Source organism: Palaemon carinicauda, chromosome 1 (genome assembly GCF_036898095.1).
Source record: "Palaemon carinicauda isolate YSFRI2023 chromosome 1, ASM3689809v2, whole genome shotgun sequence".
NCBI classification, from domain to species: Eukaryota; Metazoa; Arthropoda; class Malacostraca; order Decapoda; family Palaemonidae; genus Palaemon; species Palaemon carinicauda.
Window position 1 is genome coordinate 262367302 of NC_090725.1, and position 21141 is coordinate 262388442.

Sequence of the window (21141 nt, forward strand, 5' to 3'; positions counted from 1 at the left end):
CCCCTTGCATTAGAAGTTCTTTGACCTCTTTTTAGCTCCCACACCCCTTGCATTAGAAGTTCTTTGACCTCTTTTTAGCTCTCACACCTCTAGCATTAGAGGTTCATTGACCTCTTTTTAGCTCCCACACCTCTAGCATTAGAAGTTCTTTGACCTCTTTTTAGCTCCCACACCTCTAGCATTAGATGTTCTTTGACCTCTTTTTAGCTCCCACACCTTTAGCATTAGAAGTTCTTTAACTTCATTTTAGCTCCCACACCTCTAGCATTAGAAGTTCTTTGACTTCTCTTTAGTTCCCACACCTCTAGCATTAGAAGTTCTTTGACCTCATTTTAGCTCCTACACCTCTAGCATTAGAAGTTCTTTGACCTCTTTTTAGCTCCCACACCTCTAGCATTAGAAGTTCTTTGACCTCTTTTTAGCTCCCACACCTCTAGCATTGAAAGTTCTTTGACCTCTTTTTAGCTCCCACACCTCTAGCATTAGAAGTTCTTTGACCTGTTTTCAGCTCCCTTACCTCAAGCATTAGAAGTTCTTTGACCTCTCTTTATAGCTCCCACACCTCTAGCGTTAGAAGTTCTTTGACTTCTTTTTAACTCCCACACCTCTAGCATTATTAGTTCTTTGACTTCTTTTCAGCTCCCACACCTCTAGCATTAGAAGTTCTTTGACCTGTTTTCAGCTCCCTTACCTCAAGCATTAGAAGTTCTTTGACCTCTCTTTATAGCTCCCACACCTCTAGCGTTAGAAGTTCTTTGACCTCTTTTTAGCTCCCACACCTCTAGCATTAGAAGTTCTTTGACTTCTTTTCAGCTCCCACACCTCTAGCATTAGAAGTTCTTTGACCTCTTTTTAGGTCCCACACCTCTAGCATTAAAAGTTCTTTGACCTCTTTTTAGCTCCCACACCTCTAGCATTAGAAGTTCTTTGACTCCTTTTTAGCTCCCACACCTCTAGCATTAGAAGTTCTTTGACCTCTTTTTAGCTCCCACACCCCTTGCATTAGAAGTTCTTTGACCTCTTTTTAGCTCTCACACCTCTAGCATTAGAGGTTCATTGACCTCTTTTTAGCTCCAACACCTCTAGCATTAGAAGTTCTTTGACCTCTTTTTAGCTCCCACACCTCTAGCATTAGAAGTTCTTTGACCTCTTTTTAGCTCCCACACCTCTAGCATTAGAAGTTCTTTGACTTCTTTTCAGCTCCCACACCTCTAGCATTAGAAGTTCTTTGACCTCTTTTTAGGTCCCACACCTCTAGCATTAAAAGTTCTTTGACCTCTTTTTAGCTCCCACACCTCTAGCATTAGAAGTTCTTTGACTCCTTTTTAGCTCCCACACCTCTAGCATTAGAAGTTCTTTGACCTCTTTTCAGCTCCCTTACCTCAAGCATTAGAAGTTCTTTGACCTCTCTTTATAGCTCCCACACCTCTAACATTAGAAGTTTTTTTACCTATCTCTTTAGCTCCCACACTTCTAGCATTAGAAGTTCTTTGACATATATTTCTAGGTTCCATACTTTTAGCATTAGAGGGTCTTCGATCTATATTTTGAGGTGCCTTACTTCTAGCATTAGAGGCTCTCTATTTTTAGGTGTCTTACCTCTGGCATTAGAGGCTCCTCTTCGCTGTTCTCTCCTGTCTTCTTGTTTTCAAGATCTTCTTTCATTAGATTATCTGTTTCTTTCGAGATTTCATTGTCTCTTTTCCTTTGTTCGTCAGTGTCCTTGTAGATTTCAAAAGAGACTTCAGTGCCGCGAGTCCTCACTTCGTCAGATTCCTCAGGGAAATCAAAGGCATTTATTCTTTACCTATCTGGACAATGAGTAAAGAGATGAATACTATCGATTTCTCCGCATACACTATCATGCCAAAGTAAATGACGAGCAACATGATATATTTACCAATGTCGTCTGGATATGTCCTTACTTCAATGGCAAATTTTGAGACAATCCTGTTGAAGAATTACACGTCACTCACCGTTCAGTTGAACCATTCTGCCTTCATCCTCATTCCCCACAATCCGTTCTTGCACCGATACAAAGCCTTGTACTTTTTCCAAGAGTCTCCTTTAATAAAGACATCGTCGCAAAAGCCCAAGCAAAGGATCCTTCAAGGCACATACATTATGATCTTCAAAGCTCAGCTGCCAATGGAAGATCCCGTGTCTTTCTATAGGTCGGGCGATATAAAACGAACGATCGGCAACTTCGGCAGCAACCAAAACCATCTGTAGTTGATGGTGTTCTGAAGACGTTACACATAATTCTTACCGGCAGCTTCCTATTCTGCCAGAACGCGATCTCTGTGAGTAAAGTGAAATCCTTCTCCCAGTCATCAACTCATTTCCTCTTGCTCCTATTGACACACAATTCCTTGGTTAGATTTCGTCAGCTACATACAGATCATGTGAGGTGTTGCAGGCTACGTTTGAAAAAATGAATATCAGGTCTTCAGAAGTCATTTGGAGCTCGGGGAGGAGTTGTTCAGTACTGCTCCTGGAAATTTCAGTTCTGGAGTCATTCCGAAATCCATGTTAAGTATACGGCTATGTCCTTTGAAGACTTTTGGAAATCCGGGAAAGTTTTCTTCTGATACCGTTCTGAGATTCCATTCTGGAGGCATTCAGAATTCCATGCTAAGTCTATGGCTATTTCTTCTGAAGCCATTTGGAAATCCGAGAAGATTTTCTTCCGAATTCTTTTAGGACTCGCGAAAAATTCCATTCTTGTTTTATAACAATAATAATAATAATAATAATAATAATAATAATAATAATAATAATAATAATAAACTACGTGATTTGATTTATGGATTACAGTTGAAAAGTTTTGAAGACGCTAAACGCTCAACTTTGCAGTTTGAAGGAAACTTTAAGATACCCGGACGAAGGGCGAAGGATAATTGAGGTTTAAAGCAAACCGAATTGAAATAGTTGATTTCAGCTAAATTATTTCAAGTTTGGGATTTAGAACAATCTATTTCTGGTACGAATCGATATATATATACTGTATATATATATATATATATATATATATATATATATATATAAATTATATATATATATATATATATATATATATATATATATATATATATAGTTTATATGTGTATATACATGCATGTATATAAGCTTTTGCAGTATATGAATATTCTGTGTATATATGTATATTTATAAGATGTATATATATACATATATATACACAGACGTATATATACATACATACATATATATATATATATATATATATATATATATATATATATATATATATATTTATACATATATATATATAATATATATATATACATACATATATATACATATATATATATAATATATATATCCATACATACATATACATATATATAATATATATATGTACATACATATACATATATATATAATATATATATATATGCATATATATATATATATATATATATATATATGTATGTATATATATATATATATATATATATATATAAACTATATTTATATATTATATGAATACAGTATATTTACATGTACTGTACACACATACGCACACACACACACACACACACATATATATATATATATATATATATATATATATATATATATTTATATATATATATACATACATACATACATACATACATATATACTGTTTGTACATACATGCATCCCTAAATACAGCAGCCTTCGTATTCTCCCAACTGTTTATACATGCAAAAGCAAATGTAAAATGCATATCACCAAGTTATGGCTTAACCTTGATATTTCATCGAGATTCCAGGTGTGGACAAGATATCTGTCCGCAAGCCACTGTACATTTTGTTCCTCAAAACGGAATAACATCTTGAAATCACGATCAAGTGTGGGTAAACGGGGCATGTATTGTTTAACATCCCTCACATCCACAAAATCTGCCATCGTGCTGAGAATCGGACAGAACAACCTTTCTCTTCGAACTGCAGTCTGCTACTGACCAGACTCAGCTTTTTCAAAGCATATGCTCTTTATATGAAGTAAAGGGTCTTCTTTACGTATAACCATTTACTTTTATGTGATTATAAGGATATGCTTTTGCTCTAAAAGTAGAAGCTTTTGCTTGAAATGTTTATGAATACAAATAGAAGGATTTCCTTCATATTTTGCAAGTATAAGCATATCTTTTTCTTTATGAATACCGCCCATTGTCAGGATAAGTAAGGTGATAGTAAGAGAGTTTGGGCTAGGGAGTTAGGAGAATATTTGACTGGGTATTTGTTGACGATGTATGGTGTGATAATGAGTTTAGGTGACGTTGATTATGAAAGTGTGACAAAGAATAATTGAGCAGGTAAAACGTATAAAAGGAAGTGTTAGGTATAAGCGTAAGAATGATTTTGATGAGGCACGGATGAATGCAGGAGAAGCTATATCAATGTATGTATGTATGTAGGTTGGAAACGTTAGCTAGGAAGAAGTATGGATATGAAGGCATAAATGAGAATAAGGAGTTAATGAGGAAGTTTTTGGCGACCATACCTGAGAATGTGAGTGAGTTTATTAATTTGAAACGGAAGGAGAAAATGAGGTGGACGAAAGAAAGACTGACATGGGATGATATTTTAGAGATAGTTGAGGATTACGAGTTGGATAGGTGTATGAAAGAAAGTAAATCTGTGAGTGTAAGAACTGGAATGGAGGAAAGTGTGCCAGAATTTGTTAGTTTTAGAGATGCTGTTATGAGAGGACCGATGAGGGTAGCTGATAGTGTAGTAGATAGGAGTATTAGGGCGAGTAATGTGGGAATACCTGTAAGGACAAATGAAGGGTTTAGGCAAGGGAATCAGGATTGGAGGGATAGGAGTGCTAGTGTGCAGCAAGGTAGGTCAGGTAGTTGTATCCGTGAAGAGAAGTGTTATAGATGTGGGAAAGTAGGACATAAGAAAAATGAATGTAGATGGGGTCTAGGTGCTTGTTTTGGATGTGGTGAGGTAGGGCATAGAATTAGCGAGTGCAGGAAAGAGAAAGGGGTAAAATGTTATCGGTGTGGTATGACTGGGCACGTGGCGAGTGGATGTAGTAGTAATCGTATAAATGTGATTTGTGGTAATTGTGGTAAGGATGGTCATTATGCTAGAATGTGCAAGGAGCCGCGGGGTAAGTGTGCTGAATGTGGTGCAGATGGGCATATAGCTAGAGTATGTAGGAAGAAGGGATTAAGTCAGCCAGGATGTTCGGGAAACTAGTGTGTAAGAGGGTTCAACTGGGTGAGTCCTCCTGTGTGTGTAGAAGGAATAGGATCAATGTTCGTGAGAATGGGATTAATAATTGGTTGGAAATGAGTAAGTATGAACCTAGTATGCATGAGAAGTTAGGGTTAGAAAATAAGGAATTAGTCTTAGTTGAATATAGGAAAAAGAAGCGTTTGAAAATTTTTAGTGAGGATAAAGTGCAAGGGAAAGTTATAGGCATAGGTAGGAACCAGAATAGGCATGACAAGGGTGTAAATGTACAAGTGAGTGTGGAAGATAAATGTATTAATACAGATGAAACGTGGCTGAGTATGAATGATACTTATAGTGCGTGTGGCTTTTCATTAGATGATGTAAAAGAAAGAATGAATAACGCAAGAGTGAGAGATAGGAGAATGATAAGTAGCATGAATGAATCTTTTGCTAAAGTTGAGAATGTTTTTGATGAAATGGATGAACTGTTCACAGAAATGGGTGTAATTTTAGGGCCAGATGAGAACGAGGTAGACGGGATTGTACATGATATATTAGATGATAGGGATTTAGATAAGAATAGTGTTAATGTAGCGAATGATTGTGATAAGGAAGAAGTGAAAGAGTGTGTGTATGAAGGCCCAGTTGCTCGGAGTAGAGGTCCCGTTCCCGACTGTGACTGGGTAATGAGAAAAATAATGTAAGTGGTTGTGTGAAAATGTAATAGGATTTGGCAAAGTAAGGAGGGAGGAATGTAGAGGATTAATTTTTGTTTTATTTTCATTTTTTGTTTGCCAAATCGAGAGAGAGAGAGAGAGAGAGAGAGAGAGAGAGAGAGAGAGAGAGAGAGAGAGAGAGGTACTTAGTGTATCGATTGTTTGTTGTGAGAAAGACTGTTGGTATAAATGAGGTTGTTTGTTTACTTTTAGCTAGGTTAGGAGAGTAGTAAATGTTTCGGAGAGAATGCTTTTTTAATTGACTGCTACTTAGGGCAGTTGTGTGTGTGCACGCTGGATTTCTATATTTATTTGATTGATTTGACCAGCGTTGGAACTGATCATTTATTTTTCTAAGTAAGTACAATTTTATTCATCTTTGCTAGGAGTGATTCTGAATGATAGAAACAATTCATTATTTATCTTTGATTATAGTGCGATAGTTTAGTTAGCTAGGAGTGTTTGTAAGTGTTTTGTTTTTTTATCTTCAGGCCGTGATTCCTCCTTGGAATTACTTACTCCTTTTGAGAACAAAATTTTGCTTGAATGAAGATAGTGTTGACGGCCTGGATTGTACTAAAGGATTTCCATTTGACTGCTCTTTGAAACGAAAGACCTATTGATCACCGGACTTTGAATTGTTTACGTATGATGATGATGATGATGATGATAACGTTCACGACCTAAATTAATTAATACATTTTTGTATTGACTGAGTCAGTGTTGCCATAGTGTGGCTTTGAAACTGAAAAGTTGTGGCGTTGGGCTAAGGACTGTTAGCCCTTGTGTGGACGAAGGTGTCCACACACCTATATTATATGTTAAAGTGTTTTTGTTTGTTGTATTTTTTTTGTGTTAGTTTTAAGTTTTTGTGATTCATTTTGAGATTTTATTGACTGCAGTTTATTTTAGTATTAAGTGATTATTATAGTTTTAATATTATAGTTGTAAGTGTGGTTGCTGGTGTTTTTTTGTTAGAATATTCTAGACTATAAGGAAATATAGTTTTAAGGGAATGTTTAGTTTTTACCTTTTGTTAAAGAGTCTGGTATAGATAACGTAAGGGGAAAGTTTGTTTTGTTGAGACAATTGTCTGAAGGTGTGATTCAGGGTGTGGGGCTTGTTTTTTAAACATCCCGCCACAGGGTCATATTGGTGCCAGGTGTAAAAAAATACGTCTGTTTGTGTATGCTGTGAGTGAAGTTGTTCTTTGAGCCGGTGAAATAAAAGTTCAAGATGCCAAAATACACAAGGACTAACATAGCAGACGCTGCTGCGGCAGGAGATGAGTACGAAGGAGCAGTGGGATATAGCGTTCCCAATGAAGAATATAGACAGGAAATTAGAACGCAAGAATTGGAAAATAAGTTAGACAAATTTACAACAGTTAATAAACAAACTGTTGCTGGAGCGGCGTGCAAGCACAGCATATCCGATGTACATAAAGTTGAAACGCACCCAAGTGAAAGTACACATGCACAGCCGAGAGAAGATACGCAAATTGTAGTTCGAAAGTTGCCAGAACTCCAGGCAAGTGTTAAGCCTTTCGATGATCAACGGCCTAAAGAAGATTTCCAATCAATTGAAGTGTTTTTGAGAGACTTTGAAGTAGCCACATATGGGTGGTCAGAAAAAGAAAAAGCTATTCAAATAATTAGATTGCTGAAAGATGCTCCAGCAATGGAAGTAATGTGTTGGCCATAAGAAAGTTTAAGAAGTTGTACTGAAATAAAACGACGTTTAATTGAGAAGTATGCCTTGCCTGATGCGAGAAAGGGAGACCTAAAAGAAAATTACAAACCCAAAATACCGGAAGGTGAATCCGTTCTTAGTTTTGCAACTCGCATTTTTCGGGATGGCGATTCGTTTGCTACCCGGAGTGCCAATCTCCCAGGAGGGATTAGTAAACCCGTATTTATGTGGTTATTTGTTCGATGACAATTACTCGTTAGCAGACGTAGTGAGTGCGATAGAAAACATTTTAGACAGTTTGTCAGAAGAAAAAAGGACCAATTCCGAGAAGTTGGCAGCCATGAGAGTAAGTTGACCCCCGAAGAGTGGTAAGGGGGAATCCAGTCAGCAGATTAGCAGTCTTCAGATGTTGGCACTGTGGGGGAGAGGGGCACCGACGAGTGGAGTGCCCCACCCAAGGATACCCCCGCTATTACACTTGTCAGGCCTACGGTCATTTATTTCGAGTGTGCCCAGCAAAAAACGCCCAGGGCGGGCGGGCTGGGGCGCATGCACACCTCCCCCCGCCCAACGTCCGAGGAAAAGAGAACAGAGGAAGGGGGAAACGAGGGAGTTCGATACCCCTCCGCATGACATCACAAGCAGTAGCCAAGGAAGCAGTGACAACAGATGTGACAGAGCAGGCACTGGGACCTCCATCGGTACCCCGACCTCAACCCCGCAGCATTAGGGAGAGGATCAGGGGGCAGCGGCATGGCAGCTGAGGTTATCGGCCAGTGTCCCATATCTTGTAATGGCCGGCTGGGAATGTTAGCAGTTAGGACTGAACTGCAAGATAAATCCATCCGAGCGCTGATTGACATGGGAGCCAGTGCTTCATTGATTGAAAAAAAAATCTCCTCAAATCCACTACAGCCAGCGGCATCCATTGTTCTTGACACGCCAGGAGGAAATAAACTACACATAAACCATACATCAATCGTCCAGTTTAAAGTGGGGTCTGTGAAGTTTACACAAGATTTTTTTGTCTTGCTCACCTTGGAATTCCAGGAATCGAGGCTCTCCTAGGAATAGACTATATCTAATAATCAAATTTACATTTTTGGGGGAAAAGATACAATAACAGTAAAAGCAGGAGGATACATTTTGCCGATATAAAGTCATGAGACAGTAAGTGCGTGTGTTAGCTGAGAGAGACATTCAAGTAGGGTAACAGCTGTACCTGAGAGAGGAGAAGTGTTGTTCCCCCAGACCCTTACGAGCATATCTGTGACCCCGTGTCGCCCTCTTGCGGAATGAACCAAAGCAGTTGTTAAACCCCATGACAATTGGGCTCATATGATATTAGAGGGCTTAACAGAAATTAAAGAGAAAAGAGCTGATATAACGATAGTTAATTTGTCAAATAAAAGAGTTGTTTTTGGAAGTGATTTTGTGTGTGAATTAGAGTTATGTGAAATTGCTTATAATGGGATGTTGGGAGCCACAACTCCAGCCCGCACAGACGAACGCACTTGGAATTTGATTATGGAAGCGCGAAAATTATGTCCCTCAGAATATCAGCCTGTAGTTAGCGACATTGTCAATAATTATTCCAATGTAATTGCAATTGGAGATGAGCCACCCGGGAGGATTGATCGATTTCCCTTTAGCATTGAAACTGGGCAGGCGGAGCTGATCAGGTCAAGGCCTTATAAGGTACCCATTCATTTCCAGGGAGAGATAGAAAGGGAAATTAATAAATTAGGGGAACAAGGGATAATCGAGGAGAGCGAATCCCCCTGGGCTTTTCCAATTGTAGCTGTTAGGAAAAAGGATGGCTCGGTAAGATTGTATGTTGATTATAGGAAATTGAATGCAGTCACTAAGGATAATGCATTCCCATTGCCCTCAATCGAAAAATTACTTGTGAAAGTACGGGATAGCAAATATTTTACAACTGTTGATTTAAAATCTGGATACTGTCAAATACCCATTCAGGAAGACAGTATATGTAAAACGGCATTTATAGCTAACGATCAATTGTTTCAGTTTATTTCTCTTCCTTTCGGTGTTAAAAATGCTCCAAGTCATTTTTCTAGATTAATGATGGCGGTTTTGTCGCCCTTAATTGGCCATAATGTTCTTGTTAATTTTGATATCATAATTATAGGGAAAACGACCGAAGAACATAATAATAATATTCGTAAAGTTTTAGAAGCGTTGCGACGTAATGGTATGAAAATAAATTTGTCAAAGTGCAAATTTTTCTGTAAACAGGTCGAATTTTTAGATCACATAATAACCCCAGAAGGTATCCAACCCTGCCTCAGTAAAATAGCGGCTATTACAGATTTCCCCAGGCCACGTAACTCTAAGGAAGTAGCTGGGTTCCTTGGGCTCGCTGGGTATTACCGTAAATTCATAAGAGGTTTCGGAGAGATAGCAAGACCCTTGGATGCTCTAAAGAAACAAAAAGTAATAAATTGGGGAGAGGAAGAAGAAAGGGCCTTTAACCATTTGAAAGCTGCCTTAACTAGCAATGAATTACTCGCATATCCTAGATTTGATCACCCTTTTATAGTGACAACAGATGGGAGTAGCGTAGCTATTGGTGGCGTAGTTTCTCAACGAGATGATAAAGGCAGAGAGAGACCCATTTGTTTTGCTTCCAAGGTGTTAAAAGGGCCAGAAAAGAATTATAGTACATTCGATCGAGAAGCTTTGGCTATTCTTTGGGTTCTAGAGAGGCATCGGTTCTTTTTATCAGGTCAGTCGATTGAGTTGCAAAGTGACAATCGCCCCTTACGTGATTTGTAATATAAAAATGATTTGACTAAGTGAGATGGATTGACAGATTGTTAGAGTTTGATATAAAGGGTTTTCACCACATAGAAGGTAAAGCTAACAAGGTGACTGATGCTCTCTCTAGAGCTGCAGTAATAGGAGTAACAACTAGGGTACCAAAAAGGAACGAAGAACATGACCAAAATGTTGAAGACCCCCATCAAAATAGAGAGAATAGAGAACGGGATGAAAATTCTTCCGATGGGCATTCAGAAAACGGGAGAGAGCGAAAAAGAGAGAGAGAGAGAGAGGGAGAGAGAGAGGGGGAGAGAGAGATACGAACGGCGAAGGGGAATATATGTGGATGACCGAGGACATGACCAGGGGTGTCCAGAATGAATGCCCTGATGATGCAGGTTTGATTGACTTGGGAGGTTGGGACATAAAAGAAGTCCGAGAGGGACAAAAAAAAAAAGAGGAATGAATGGAAAGAGTGCGAGCAGTGATTAAAGGGAAATCGGAGAGCTATCCGTCATTTCTGAATGTGCCTCGTAGGAAATTTTTTATTGAAAATGATGTCTTATATTGTGCTTGCGAGAAGAGGGGAGGGGGAATTTTGTGCACGGGTAGCTCTTCCTCCCTCTTTAATTAAACGAGCATTCCACATTGTATATGCAAGTCTGTATGCAGGGAATTTAGGGATCGATAGAACATTAAGGAGAGCACGTGAATCCTTTTTTTGGTTAGGAATGAAAAAGTCTATAGAGAATTATATAAAAGATTGTCATGCTTGTAACTGTTTCAAAGAACATAAAAACACTGTACCGGAAGCCAGAAAGTGGCCGGTTGTTCCCATTAGATTTTATAGATTGCATATGAATGTAGTAGTACCATTTCGTACTGGGTTAACACAACATAAGTATATATGTGTAATTGTGGATGCATTTACTCGGTACACTCATAATTATGCAATATTGGATAAATCTGCAAATTCATTAGCCCAGGCGCTGAGCTCTTTCATTACTAGATTTGGTTGCCCGATAATTTTGATAAGTTTATAAATAAGGTGGTGAAATCGGTCACGGACTTGATGAAAATGAACACTTTTCAGTGACCGCATATAGGCCTTCAGCAAATGGCTTAGTAGAGTCGCATAATAGGGAAGTAGTGCGAATTTTGCGTTACTTAGTGGCTGATGACCCCCTTCGTTGGCATGCCATGCTTCCTACAGCTGAGCTAGCTTTGAACATTGCATATAATACTTCGCTCAGGGACACGCCTTTCTTTTTAGTGTATGGACAGGATCCTGTGTTACAATATACGGTACTCATTAATTCGCAACAATTGCTTAATTATTCAATTGAGCAATACCGTGTATATCTATTGAATTCACTGAGGAGAGTAATGAACACCACCGAAAGGTTTTTGAAAAGAGCTATGAAAATCACAGCTCAAAGTATGATGGTCGGTTCAAAACCGCACCGGTAAAAGTATCTGTGGGCGATCGTGTGTATTTGAAACGATTACAACCTATGAAACAAACTAAAGCCACCATATTTGGGTCCGTACCGAGTAAAGATGGTTAAGTCTAACACAGCTGTGATACAAAGCATTGTTAATGGCGCAGTGTCTGAACATCATCAGGCACACATACATGTGGTACCTGAAGAGGTAGTTTTAAAAAGTGCTCCTCCTTACCCCTGCATACGTGACATCCCTCAAGTTGATGAGTAGCAATTTTTTTTCCCTTGCTGTTGTTGTTGTTTAAACAGACCTTATTTCTTCTTTCGACGTGTTTTAAATAATCGTGATGATAACAATGTGTTAAGTTGATGCTAAATTTATATGTAAAATGTTGTGGTAATTTTGCTGAGTATGGAAATACGTATAACATTGTTGAGTGAACCTAAAAACAATCAGAGGTTAAATAGGTCAAGTGAGATCCATCAGGCGGATGCTTTATTATTCATGTATTTATATGATTCCTGGTTGCTAGGGCCGGGGTGGTTTCCGAATGGCAAGTGGCTGCGGGATTAAAGTTCAGCCTTGAGGATAGGCGGTGTTAGAGAATGTGTAGATGTGAATACCCTATACTTAATGTTATAAGAGAAGGGCGGGAAGATAAATGATTTTCTCGGAAAATGCCTAGTGGTCACCGGTTGAAAGTTGCAAGTGCAAGTGTTGTAGTGATTTAAATAAATGGTGAAACGGTGGTAGTGAGATGTGTTGCGAAATTGTGCCGTAAACCCGGACAAGTAAAATCGAGGGATGAAGGAATATCTATTCCTACCACTGTCCCGCCCAAGAAGCCCGTATTGCCCGCAACCAGAGGCAGGTTATTGATGAGGTTATATAGACCTGATGTTATGATTTTTTTTCACTTTGGGTATTCTGTGTTTTGGTTGCAGAGGTCTTAAGGAGAAATGAGTGAAATTATTTATATTGATTTGTGTACATTTTTATATGCAATATTTCATTTTAATTTTTTTTTGTGGAAGATGTGTTGTTTTTTGGGTGATTTCTATATATGTATTTTATGTTGCATTTCTATTTAGTACATGCCATGCCTATTCCGGGTTGGAGTGTCCTCCATATATCATTGACTAGTGAGGGCGAGTGCGCACCTCCTCCCGGAATGAGGAGCTTGGGGGGAGATTAATGTCCTAATTCATGTATATGTGTGGGTGTGTTTTATAGCAAGGTAAATGAACTCAATATTCATGACTATTCCACAAAAACCTGTGTGTCAGCATGTATTGCAAACCTTGCATTTTGAGAACGAAGGCAGTAGTTAGTTGCCGGTGAGCTCTCGAGTTGATAAGTCCATCACCTGAGAGGTAGATTGTGTATTGTGTACTTACGAATGATTGATTGATTGATTGAAAGTTTTCTGGCATCCTGACATCCAAGGTCATTGATGCTGATAGCATTTATAACATATGAAAAATAAAAGAGAATTCAATTAAAACCATAAAAATTAAGAGTCCTTATAACAGTTAAATAGTTTTCAGAAGACCTGCTTCTGAAATAAATCTAAAAATGCCGCTCGCATAGTAGGACACATCATGTCCAAGAATCTAAGCAAGGATGAACCTGTCATCCTCACTTCGAGCCTCAAACAGATATCTATTTCTTAAGTTATTATAATTAGGGCATTCGGTCAACAAATGCCTCACTGTTAAAGGTACTAGACAGTCCTCGCAATACGGTTGGTGCTGGCCCTTCAGCAGAAACTCGTGTGTCAACCGTGTGACTAATACGGAGACGACAAAGAGTCATCTCCAATTTTCGGGATATCATGTTACACCTCCAAGGTGATATGATATTCGTTACTTCCCTCATTTTATTGCCATCTAGACTATCCCAGTGCTGTTGCCATTTATTGCAAACCAATTTCTTGATGTAAGGTAGGAAATCATCACAGGGAATGGGATACCACCATGGTAGCAACTCGGATGCCACATTCTTCGCTAGTAAATCTGCCTTCTCATTCCCAGACACACTTACATGTGATGGAACCCAACAAAATCGAACTGTTATACCTCTCCGTCCAATAATAAAAAGCCATTCAAATATCTTTAACCCTGGATAGGTACGGTGGGTCGTTTGCGACCCCGAGCGTCAAAAAAAAACAGGTTTTTCTCACGTGACTCACCCCTGTGACTGAATTTGTGGGTGATCGACCTGCAGGAGGTGTCTCCCCTACACGCTCTAGTAGTGTCCAGATGTGCATTGCTGTAGCTGTACTCCTTCCCCGATTTCTGAGACGCGTCGGGGTCGTTCGCGTCCGAGTTTACCCTTCTGAGGTAGTTTGCATAATTATCAAAGTTATTACGTATTATGAAATTGTCGTAGAATGGTGCAACTTGTATAGGTTATCAGTTGTGGAAAGTCTTGGTGGATTGTTTGGCTACCATGTGCATGTTTTTTTTTTTAGTTAAAATGTCGTTCATCACCACGAGGACCATTTTACCGCGAGTGCCCCTTTTTCATTTTTTTTCATTTTTTTGCCAAGTCATTTTTCCGTAAGATATTGCCAAATAGTGTCGTAAAACTTTTGCTTGTTTAGTGTTGGAAAGTGTGTCTAGATGATCTGGCTACCCATGCATGACTTTGTTTTTGTCAGATACGACGTAGTTATTGGTATATTGGGTATTTAACTGCGGTTACCAATTTCTGTTTTTTTTTCAATATTTGTAAAAATTACTACGTAGTAAGGAATTGCCGTATATTATTCATTTTTTTTTCATGTTTATGTGTTAGAAAGTGTGCCTTGATGGTTGGGCTAACACGTGCATGTCTTTTTTTTTATCTGAGATGTCGTATATTAGAATGTCGGGCATTTTACAGCGAGTGTCCCTTTTTAATTTTTTTTAATTTTTTTGCCAAGTCATTTTTCCGTAAGATATTGCGAAATAGTGTCGTAAAACTTTTGCTTTTTTAATGTTGGAAAGTGTGTCTAGATGATCTGGCTACCCATGCGTGATTTTGTTTTTGTCAGATACGACGTAGTTATTGGTATATTGGGTATTTAACTGCGGTTGCCAATTTCTGTTTTTTTTTCAATATTTGTAAAAATTTACTACGTAGTAAGGAATTGCCGTATATTATTGATTTTTTTTTCATGTTTATGTGTTAGAAAGTGTGCCTTGATGGTTGGGCTAACACGTGCATGTCTTTTTTTTTTTATCTGAGATGCCGTATAGTAGAATGTTAGGCATTTTTCCGCGAGTGCCCCTTTTTATTTGTTTTGCATTTTTTTGCTTAGTCATGTTACCGTAAGGAATTGGCAAGTAGTGTCGCAAAACTTATATTTTTATAGTGTTGGAAAGTGTTTCTAGATGATCTGGCTACCCATGCCTATTTTTTTTTTAGCCAGATATGGCGTATATATAAGTATGTGTTCGATTTTCCTGTGATTGCCATTTTTTCGTTTTTTCCCATTTCTTTCAAAATTACTACGTACTAAGGAACTATCACAGAGTAATATTTCATTTATATGTTTATTTGTCGGAAAATATGCCTTGATGGTTTGCCTAGCACGTGGCTGAAATTTTTTTTTTCTGAAATGCCGTATATTAGAATGGCCATTTTTCCACGAGTGCCCCTTTTTATTTGTTTTGCATTTTTTTGCTTAGTCATGTTACCGTAAGGAATTGGCAAGTAGTGTCGCAAAACTTATATTTTTATAGTGTTGGAAAGTGTTTCTAGATGATCTGGCTACCCATGCCTATCTTTTTTTTAGCCAGATATGGCGTATATATAGGTATGTGTTCGATTTTCCGGTGATTGCCATTTTTTCGTTTTTTCCCAATTCTTTCAAAATTACTACGTACTAAGGAACTATCACAGAGTAATGATTCCTCTAGATGTTTATTTGTCGGAAAATTTTGTTTACTTTTTTTTGATTGAATATCATCAAATTTTTTTAGCTAAAATATTGTTTTACATTTTTTTTTTCGATTTTATTTCCCTTCAAAAAAAATTTTTTGGGTCAGAATTTTAATTTTATAGTCGTAAAATAATCGACAATTATCCAGCAACCCACCATACAATTTTTATGCATATCCAATAATAATTAGATTAGTAAATAACACCTTGAAATTGACATACCCTTCCTACATTTCAAGTGGCAGATTAGGGAGTCTGAGTCAGTGTGGTTGGCGGCCATTTTGTGGACATATCCGAAGTGTAAGCTGCCCTATCTATATATATTCTTGTTCCCTATAGAATTTGTGATATTTTGGTATATTTTTACCTGCATAAATATCATATTATATATTAAATATATGTATTTTTTTACGAAATTTCCAAGTACTCAAAAAATTACCTTTAGATATGGCCCCTGATATAAATGTAATTTACAAAATAATGAAGATTTTTTTACATATTTCTATTTTAGGATAACATATGTTTATTCCCTAAAAAAATTAGCCACTTCCTATTTCATTTGGGTACCCAAAAAAATTCATGAAATTTGGACAATTTTTTTTGGCCAAAAAAAGTTACCCTTTTTTTCTCATTTCAGATCTTCACCTCCATGGGTCTGACTTCATCCAAAATACATCAAGATGTGTCCTAAACATTCAAGAATCAATTCCTAAAAGGATTTGTGTATATATGTAAAAACTTTTTTTTTATGAATTTTTATGTCAGGTCTTTTTTTTTTCTACTTAATTTTTTAAAATATTTATAATAAATAGTTTTTCTGCAGATGAGTAGTATTTATCTTTACAGTTGTTTTAAGCATTCATTGAAGTTTTTTTTGGCAAAAGAAAAAAGGAGGTTACTGCAAAAACTGATTTTTCAAGAATTTTTTTTGGCGTTGGGGTCGTTCGCGTCCGAGTGTACCCTTAAAGGGGTGTCCGAGGACCGTACCTATCCAGGGTTAAAACAAGAGGGCTACTAGAATTAAAAACTTCTAAAGCTTGAAGAACACTCCTTGCATCAATAAAAATTGTAAAATTACCCTCCTTTTCCAAAGCTATTTTCTCAATTGCGGTTAGTATGCCATAGAGTTCGGCACTAAATATGAAAACTGTTAGAGGAAGTGCACCCCTACAATTAAAATCATTACTATGTACTCCAAATCCAACGCCAGCATCAGATTTGGGGCCATCAGTATATATAAAAGTCGATCCCCTACGTTTTGCAACATGTTCCATAAAAAGAGATTTGGATTCTAAGTCAGTCATATTCTTCTTTACTCCAATAAGGTATTTACAAAAAGATACCTCTGGTAATTTCCATGGAGGCGTTGATGATACCTTGAATGGAAGCACCTTATTTCTAATTATATCCAGATTGTTTAATAATTGTTTCACCCAAAACCCAAAAGGTTGAGGAGATTTTGGGTGCAACTCAAAGTAGGTTGAGTGCCTTACAAGGCATGCAGTCTGAAAGGCTATAGAATTAGGGAGTCTTTGCAATCTAAACCAACACCAAATAATAGAGGACATTCGGTAGTCTAGAGGCAACTCCCCACCATCAACAGGGAGACTTGTGATAGGCGAGGTTCTAAACACTCCTGTGGACAATCTAATACCAACATGATGTATAGAATCTAATATTTTTAACCGGCTTGGGATGGCTGAGGAGTATATTTCGCATCCATAACTAATTTTGGAAAAAATCAAGGCCTTGTATAATTTTAAAATAGTATTGCGGTCTGCCCCTCATGATGTATGGGACAATACTTTTAAAAGAGTCAGAGCCTCAAGACATTTAGCTTTTAATGTTTTTAAGTGAGAAACCCATGTAAGCCTACAATCAAATATCAACCCTAAAAATTTAGCTTCACTTGCACATGGGATCCGTTGACCTTTGATGTATATAACCGGGTCTGGATGTACTCCCCAGATACGACAGAAATGGACAATTGTAGTTTTACTTGTCGAGAACTTAAATCCATTCATATCGGCCCACTGGAAAATTTTATCAATAGAGAGTTGTATTTTTCTCTCAACCATTGCAATTTTAGCTCCAGCAAATGATATAGAGAGATCATCCACAAATAATGTTGCGAGAACATCCCGGGGAGCGACTGAAGATATCCCATTAATTGCTAGTGCAAACAAGGTTACACTCAGCACACTACCCTGAGGAACTTCTTCCTGGCATTTACTTTCTGATAGAGTTTCCCCAACTCTCACTTTGAAAACTCTATGTGAAAGAAATGACTGAATAAATAGTGGTAGCTCTCCTCTTAATCCAAACTCATGGATTATTTTAAGAATACCATATCTCCATGTGGTATCATATGCCTTTTCAAGATCAAAAAAGACTGTCACATGGTGCTGTTTGGAAGCAAAGGCTTCACAAATGGAGGACTCAAGTCGTATCAGCACATCAGTCGTTGAGTGCATTTTTCTGAATCCACATTGAATGGGTGATAAAATACCATTCTTTTCAAGGTACCACATCAGTCTTACATTGACCATCTTCTCCATGATTTTGCACAAACAAGATGTCAATACCCATTGGCCTATAATTTGCTGCTAAAAACTTGTCCTTACTGGGTTTTAAAAAGGCTAAAATAATGGCTAGTTCCCAGACACTTGGATAACTATGATCATGCCGTATTCTATTAAAAATGCTTAAAATAAATAACTTTGTATTAAAAGGTACGTGTTTAATCATTTCATATGGAATTCCATCGGGTCCAGGGGCTGTATCGTTACACGTAGCAAGAGCAGAATCAAATTCTCTTCCAGTAAAATTAGAATTGTAAGACTCTTGCTTTCTTGTTGCAAAATTTAAAACTTTCTTTTCTTCAATGCTCCTATACTGGTGACCAGGAGCTGCTTCACACTTGCACGATACATTTGAAAAATGGTCAGCCAGGGCATTGCTAACTTCGGTTGCTCCAGTCATATACTGTCCATTTACCTTTAACACTGGTGGTGGGTTTAGGGTGAATTTGCCTGCTATCTTTTTGACTTTCCTCCACACACATGAAGTTGGTGTTCTATTGTTAATGGAGGAAACAAATGACATCCAAGACTGGCGCCTAGCTTCTTTCATGGCACGACGGAACTATGCTCTACATTTCTTGTATATGACTAAATTCTCCTCAGTACGGTGCATGCGCAATCGAGTTAAAGACTTTCTTGTGGCTCTGTGCAGGGCAGTTAGTTCAGATGACCACCAGGGGACTGGTCTTCGTCTGAATATCTCTGTTGTTTTGGGAATGGAATTGACTCCTGCTGTGTGAAGAGTTCCATTAAGTAAGTCTATGGCATCATCAACACTTATGCATTTCCTTCAATTTCACTTAGCTCCCGAAATCTATCCCAGTCCGCCTTATCAAGATTCCATCGAGGCAATCTCTGTAAAAGTGGACCATTGTTGGTGTTTATAATGATTGGTGCATGATCACTAGTATGCCAATCATCTAATGTTCTCCAATTAAAATCGACAAGACAGTTAGAGCTTGCAACTGATAGGTCAATGCAGGACAAGGTACCTCTCTCTACATGAAAATATGTGGGCTCTCCTGTATTAAGGAGTCCGACATCTTCATTCTCCAAAATTGATGATATAATATTACCCCTTTCATTTTCCAAAACATTACACCATAAAGGATGTCTACTATTAAGATCTCCTAGTAAGAGAAAATGTTGTGGGAGTTGTTTAATCACTTCTACTATATCATCATATGAGATGTTATCATTTGGAGGCAAGTAAAGAGAACAGAATGTGTATTTTCTCCCTATATCAATCTGTACAACCACTGCCTGCAGAGGGGTATAGAGAGACAAAGATATTTGGGGAACATCTCAACGAACGTATATAAGACTTACCCCATGGCTCCCTGCTTGTTGATCATATGGTGTCCTATAGCTAACATACTCTCGAGGACAAGGAGTATCAGCATCGAGCTTGCTTTCTTGTAGACATACTGTTATAGGGGAGTGCTCACGTATAAGGAGCTTAAGTTGTTCATATTTCGCCCTTAAACCCTGGCAATTCCATTGCAGGATGGAGGAAAAAACTATGGTTTAATTTTTGGAAGACACCTTAGATGAAGTCTTCCCATTGGCAATATTTGATCTAACAATATTTCCCAGTGGTATCTCTAGAGAGGATCTTGATATAGTGGGTTTTGTGTTCCTCTTTTTCTTTGTGTCCTTTTGATCTAATTATTGAGGAGGATGGTGGACCTCAACTTGAATTTCTGATTGGTTCAATTTCCCATCTAGTTGATCAGAAACATCAGCAGACAAGATATCATATTTATTCGAAGTCGTGACTTTAATGTTTCTTATGGTAGGAGGCGAGAGAGATGGAGAACTCACTCTCTTTCGATTAAAAGGTTGTGATCTGTCAGGTTTTTGCACCTTCCCCACTACAGGTTCACCAGGTAAATTAGTTTCAAGTGGAACCTCCATCAGATCAGGCAAGGACACGGCCTGTGAGAGGTTTGTACAATTGTTTAGAATCGGAGTAGTTGGCTTTTGAATCTTTTGAATAATTTTCAGATCTTTAAGTATCTATTTTGATTTTTCTACAATTTCTGGATATAGATTTTCGATGGGACTTTCAACCTCTTTAACTACTTTCATTTGTTTCTTTATCTTAGAAGTAGAGATATAATTTTCGTCTGTGAGGTTTATCAAGTTTTTCTTCAGAACCATTGAAAAAGGTTGCCCTGGTCTTATCTGCTTTTCAAGAGCTCTTTTACAAGCCTCTTTAAAAGTGATCCTTTCCATGGTCCTAATGGCCTGAATTTCTTTTTCAAAAATAAACTTAACACAGCTTTTAGATGTAGCTGGGTGTGCTTCCCCACAATGTATGCAATTAGGGTTTTCTATGCATATTCCAAGACTACTTTTTCCACAGTTGGCACAAACAGCTGGCTTATTGTTTAGTTTTTCCTTACATTTCTGGCTTAAATGGCCATACATTTGGCAATGATAACATCGCAATGGTGAAGGGATATATGGTTTTACCTTCAAAGATAACCAACCAGCTTTTATAACATTTGGTAATCTGCATTAATCAAATGTTATAATTAAAGTAGCATGAGGAATATGGTATTCTCCAACTCTCTTTCTCATTCTGACTACTTTAACTACTCCTTGATTTTTCAGTTCATCCTCAATTTCTTTTTCCTCTATATCCAGCAATTCTGGAGCATATATCACACCTTTATTCTGGTTGAAAGTAGGGTGCGAAACGCATTTTACACTATGACCATTCAATGTTGTAAGTGTTTTTAACCTTTCACTACAAGGTGAAAGGTGTCTCTATCAAGAGACTTCCATTTC

The 21141-nt window shown here is 37.8% G+C and overlaps 1 protein-coding gene across 8 annotated transcripts in view; it reads right to left on the reverse strand.

Moving 5' to 3' along the window:
• Positions 1–21141, reverse strand: part of LOC137655707 (signal peptide, CUB and EGF-like domain-containing protein 1) — a 348295-nt gene that overhangs the window by 177846 nt on the left and 149308 nt on the right. The window lies entirely within an intron of this gene.